The following is a 6,000-nucleotide window of genomic DNA, read 5'->3' as shown; positions in this document are numbered from 1 at the left end:
AGCCGCGGGAAAAACTTTCTAGCTTTCGTCTACACCTGGCTCTGCTAAAGCTGAGCTCCAAATCTGAAAAACAGGATGCTCTTCCGGGAACTTTCTTTTGTTAAAATTAATTAATTTATTTTGAATTTTACAATTTCCCCCCTAATCTCGTTCCCCCCCCCCCCCAAGGCAGTCTGTTAGTGTTTTTTTTTTTCCCCCAAGAACTTTTCTAGCAACTGGAGCCCCTTCCCTCCCGGTTCCTTCCGGTCTTTTCTTTTTTCCTCAGGTAGCCTCTTCCCCGCCCCGCCCCGCGCCCGCCCCCGGCCCTCCTTGTGCGTTGCTCGCGCTCGCGTTTTTAAATAAAGCTTTAGATTGCGCCCGGGAAGCCGAGGGAGAGGACGGCGGGACCCAATGCGCGAGCGCAGGCGTGGCGGGTCGCGCATGCGCGGCGGCGGCGGCGGCGGCGGGGCCCGGTGGGGAGAGAGGGCCCGGCAGCGGGCCACCGGACCCCCGCAGAAGGCCAGGGCCGGGGGTGCTGAGGCTCTCCTCGCCAAGGCCTCGGCGGCGCGATGGAGTAAAGGAAGTCGAGTGTGAGTACAGAGGGTCGGGGCCCCGCTCCGGCGTTCGGGGGACTTCCTCGCCTCCGCCGGCCCCGCCTACCTCCGAGGTCCGTTCGGGCCCGGCTTACGGGCCTGCCCGGGCTGCTTCTGGCCCCGAGCTTCCGCATGCCCCCGAGGGCTGTGCCGGGGAGACCGCCGCACACCGTGGGCCGCGGGGCGCCTCGCAGCCTCTGCTTCCCCTGGAAAGCCCGGAGGGGCTCAGAAGGGCTGCTGTGGCCCCCTTGTCCGGCACTGAGCCCACAGGCACGTTTAGGGTCGTGACAGCCAAGATTGAGCACCTTCCAGGGCATCTGCTCCGGCCGCCCTCATGCCACAGCGCCCCAGGCACCCAAGATTGGACTCGGGTGTACCTTTCCAGATCCAGGAGGCTCCGGCTTGCAGCTCATGCATCTGCATCCCAGACCTGAGAGAGAGAGATTCTGGTCCATATTTTGCGTAACACTGCTAGAATGACCTCAAACTATCGTTTTAGGGTTGAGCTTCCCGGTTTGAGCATTTCATGAGAGGTCGTTTTGGAAAAGTCCATAGCAATAAAAGTTTCCATAAGATCCTCTTGGAGAATGCATCAAGTTTTAGGAAACTTAATTGCAAGAACTAGAATGTCTGATGGCGAGACATATCAATTTAGGGAAGTTTAGAAAGAAAAACACATCCAGTGTAAAATCTTTAACTCCAAAAGGGATTGTTTGACTAGGACTTGGACAGATCTGTGCAAAATGAAATTATAAAAATAATGAACTTATTTATTTTGCAAGGCAATGGGGTTAAGTGCCCAAGGCCACACAGCTAGGTAATTATTAAGTGTCTGGGGGGCAAATTTGAACTCAGGTCCTCCTTGACTCCAAAGGCGGTGCTCTATCCACTATGCCACCTAGTTGCCCCCAAAATAATGAACTCTTAAATGGAGATACCATGTAGTTGTTTAGTTTAGTCTTTTTTTAGCATATAGTATTGTTGAAAGCTTTAATTTTGTTCGATACGTAAGACTTTTTTGAGTAATTGTAATGTAGGGTTACATTGCATAGAAAGGTAGGATATTTTGCCTCAGTTTCTCTGGGTGCAATTTTCTTTCTGAACAGATTAATTCAGAACTTGGTTTGATAACTTTTGAATAATGTGGAACTTGGATATACCCAATTGACTGTTCAGTGACTTGTACCTGGAACCTCTTAGAGCTTGTGGGAGTTTTTCCTTCTACACTCCTTTCTATTCTTTGTTTCTGCCTAGGAGGTTGCCTTTGCACCTTTGTCTGTTTGCATTTTAATGGCCCCCACTCTGGCCATCGGTCCTCTGTCTATTGTTTTTACTTTGGAATTTAAACTCTGATTTGAATTTGTATTCCCTGCCTTTAGCTCTGTGCTTGGTTCTGCCTTGCACTTTTTTTTGTTCCATAAATGCTTTTTCATTTAAATAATGAAATTGTAAATAGAGCCTAGAAAATATTCTTCATTTTTAAAGTGAGGGGCTTGGATTAGATAACCTCTCTTGGCCTCTGAGGTTCCTTTTTCTACCTAGTTCTGTCTTTCTCCCATTATAACAATTGACTGTTATGTGAAAGGAACAATAAAATAAAACAGAACTCTGTGTAATTATTTAAAAACATATTATCTAAATAATAACATAGCAATAAAATTTGCCACAGTTTGCTCCCGGCTCTTGTAGGTCATGGAATTTATTAAACCCTTGCAAACATTTAGGTACAGAGCAGTTAAATAGGTACTGTGGGAAATAAGTCTTTCTTGGGACCAATCTTGTTCTTTTTGTTATTTTTGTCTTGGAGGGAGGCTGGAAGTTGTACATATTTTTGTGGCATTTTTAGTTAGGAGCTAAATACATGAATTTAAAAACAAGGAGAAAAAAGATGGATTAGCCTTATTTTAATCCCTGTAAGGAGATTTAAAAAAATACAAGAGTTGGAGAATTTGTTAGAGAAAGAAAAATGAATAATTAACTAGTAATAACAGATCAGTGATATTGTTGTGGGTGACTTTGTGAATATCATTTGGGTAGATAAGCCCAATTCTTCTCATTCTTGGCTCCTCTAAATCTCCCTTAAATAATTCACTCAGTCCTAGACTAGACCTTGCTCTAGATCTTGCTTTTGAATAAGCAAGCACTTGAGTGGTCCACCTCTTGTGTTTCCTATCTTTTATGCTTCTATGCTTACCATGTATCTCTCCAGTGCCCAATTTTAATTTTGTAGTATATTCTTATTTACAGCCTTATAGTGTCATTGGGATTATTAGTATTTTTCCTTCTTTTTAATTTATTTTTGTTAAAATATTTTCCAATTATAAAATGTTTTAAAAATTATTTTTAATGTTTTTTGTTAACTTTTGTATTTGCAAGGCAATGGAGTTAAGTGACTTGCCCAAGGTCACACAGCTAGGCAATTATTGTATGAGGCTAGATTTGAACTCAGGTCCTCCTGAACCCAGGGCCTGTGCTCTATCTACTGCACCACCTAGCTCTGCCCCCTTAACAATTATTTTTTAGAATTTTGAGTAACAGGTTCACCAAACATAAAAAATTTATTTATTTTATTTTTTGCAAGGCAGTGAAGTTATGTGCCTTGCCTAAAGTCACATATCTAGGTAAGTATGTGTCTGAGGTCATATTTGAATTCAGGTCCTTCAGACTCCAGGGACTGTTTTCTATCCACTGCGCCACCTAGCTGCCTAATTAAGTGTCTGTGACTGGATTTGAACCCAGGTACTCCTGACTCCAGGGCAGGTGCTTTATCCACTACACCACCTAGCAGCCCCCAGAAGAGTTCAGTTTTAATGAAAACTGTATGCTCATTCTTTCATTTTGGATCATAATTCTGGTTTGATAGTCTTTTTCTCTTATCTACAATTAATAGGAAGTACATATTTTGGAGTGAAGTCAAGAAATCTGAGTCAGGAAGTTGGGTAGCCCCAGGCACCATGGCTGAGAAGTGAACTGAATTACAGAATGGTTTTTTTAGTTAAATATTAGGAAGAGAAAGGAGATTTGAAGGTGAATTAAACCACATTAAGAATAGTTAATTGCTGTGTTCTAAGGAAGGAAATCCTGGACTTTATATCCTTTATGAAGCTAGGTGTAAAATGAATCCAGTTATAATAGAATTCAGTTAGGTATTATGTTGTTAAATTACTGATTTAAATCTAGAAGAGTCATATCATCCAACCCAATCATTTTAGAGTTGTGGGATCTGAGACTCAAAGCAGCTGAGATATTTACACCCAAGTCCCTCTGATTTCCCCATCCAACATTTTGCCTAGTATAATGAAATAATGAGAAAGGGTAGAGTTTTGATTATGTTCTAGTGTCATGATTTAAAAGAAAGATGTTTAAGGAGAGAAAAATAAAATGGAAGTCATTTTGTACTAAGGCTTCTTAATATGGAGTCTATAAATTGTTTAAAAAATTTTTTGGTAACTATTTTAGTGTAGTTGATTTCCTTTACAATTTTATATATTTTACTTCGTACATTTTTACAAATATTATTTTGAGAAGAGTTGCCCTCTGTCTGGCAATCACCAGACTGCCAAAGGGATCTATGACAAGAAAAGTTAGCCCATATTCTAAACCAAGGAAAGTCCTCATATTGCCCTTGATCAAAGTCATTTGACCTTGTCTAGCTTCAGCCCTCTTTTGGCTCTTCTTTCCCAACTTCCTTGCACTTGAATTATTCCCAATAAAGTTTTTTCTTCTTGTTTTCACATAACCTTCTAAACTATTATGCCAATTATATACTTGTGTAAGAAACAAAAGTGGTGGACAACTATTTCATGTTGTGATAGCAATTGTTTTTTTCTTTAAATTTTTTAGTATTGATTTATTAAACAGCATAAATATTTCAATATGTAAAGAAGAAAAGAGAATTATGTATGAAACTGAACATTAATTAATAAGTTATTAACAAATTATCTCCGAACTTATTTTTCTTTTATTCTTTATATATATATTTTTAAAATAAAGCAAATAAAGCTTGTCCAAGGCCGCACAGCTAAGTAATTATTAAGTGTCTGAGGCCGAATTTGAACTCAGGTACTCCTGACTCCAGGGCTGGTGCTCTATCCACTGTGCCACCTAGCCACCCCAAATGAAGTAATATTTTTAAAGAGCTTAGCATAGTAGTTCCTTGTACATAAGTGATACTTTTCTTCGATCTCAGAGAAGACCATGCTATCAGGAGGGTGCTAGATACTATGTCAAGCATATGAATTAAATTTGAGTGAGAAGGTGCTATGCAAAGTCACTATCTTCACTTTTCTCCTCCAGAGCCATCTGGATCCAGTGGCTAGATATGAATCAGGACTGGAGCTGACCCTTTTTGCATGCAGTTGGGCTTAGGTGACTTGCCCAAGGTCATGCAGATAGTAAAACTTAAGTCTGAATTTGAAATTCACCTGGCTCTCAAGTCTAGTGAGTGCTTGTAAAATGCATGTAGTAAATTACATAGGTCCAGGGGAAACCAATTACATTTTTTTTTTTTTAGGTTTTTGCAGCCAAATGGGATTAAGTGGCTTGCCCAAGACCACACAGCTAGGTAATTAAGTGTCTGAGACCAGATTTGAACCCAGGTACTCCTGACTCCAGGGCCGGTGCTTTATCCACTGTGCCACCTAGCCGCCCCTGAAACCAATTATATTTAAATATAGATGTAATTTTTTTTTTCCCCATCCAAGTTCATGAACCCCCTAAAATCCACAGATTTTTTTTTTTTGGTGAGGGAGGAGGAATGGGGGAAAGGAATCCTACTCAGACTAGAACTCAACTAATCAGCTGACTATACAGAACTTTGAATTATCGACATTTTTTTTTTTGCAAGGCAGTGGGGTTAAGTGATTTGCCCAAGATCACACAACTAGTTAATTATTAAATGTTGGAGTGTGAATTTGAATTCAGATCCTTCTGACTCCAGGGCCAGTACTGTATCCACTGCACCACCTAGCAGCCCAATTAACCTGACTTTAAATAAGTTACATCTTATAAAAAAAAAGGAAACATTCAAAACAAAATTCTTCAATATTTGGTAAAAGATTTAGATGGCTTTTAGTTAATTTTATTTCTCAAGTATGTTTTAAGGCTAGTTCACTCTCCATTGTAAGGTGGAGATTCATATACAGGTGTGTGTTTATGGAGTAATCAGAATAATGAATATGAATCAGGGCTTCTGTAACCTCAGTCATCAAAATAGAATTAAAATATTTCCTGTAAATGATATTTGCCAACATAGGCTATCTAGAATCATAAGAAGATAAGTTGTAGTTTTTAAAAATTTTTTCAAGATCTGAAAGTTTTTTTCTCTCTCTTCAAGCACCAAGACATTTTAAATTTTAATTAGTTTGGATGGAAATTTGTTATTACCCATATTTCTGCCTTTAATGATTTACATTTGAGTCTCATTTGA

General features: G+C 40.0%; 1 protein-coding gene across 2 annotated transcripts in view; it reads left to right on the top strand.

Moving 5' to 3' along the window:
• Positions 1-462: 462 nt before the first annotated feature.
• ZNF106 (zinc finger protein 106) overlaps positions 463-6,000 on the top strand; it is a 90,003-nt gene continuing 84,465 nt past the window's right edge. The window contains exon 1 of one of the 2 annotated variants that reach the window (XM_074235174.1): positions 463-569. The gene's annotated coding sequence lies outside the window, so the exon portion shown is untranslated. The remainder of the gene's footprint in view (positions 570-6,000) is intronic. The other variant, XM_074235175.1, reaches the window with a different exon arrangement.

The sequence above is a fragment of the Macrotis lagotis genome, chromosome 4 (assembly GCF_037893015.1).
Source record: "Macrotis lagotis isolate mMagLag1 chromosome 4, bilby.v1.9.chrom.fasta, whole genome shotgun sequence".
NCBI lineage: Eukaryota > Metazoa > Chordata > Mammalia > Peramelemorphia > Peramelidae > Macrotis > Macrotis lagotis.
Note: the sequence above shows the minus strand (reverse complement) of the source record. Positions and strands in the feature narration are given on the sequence as shown.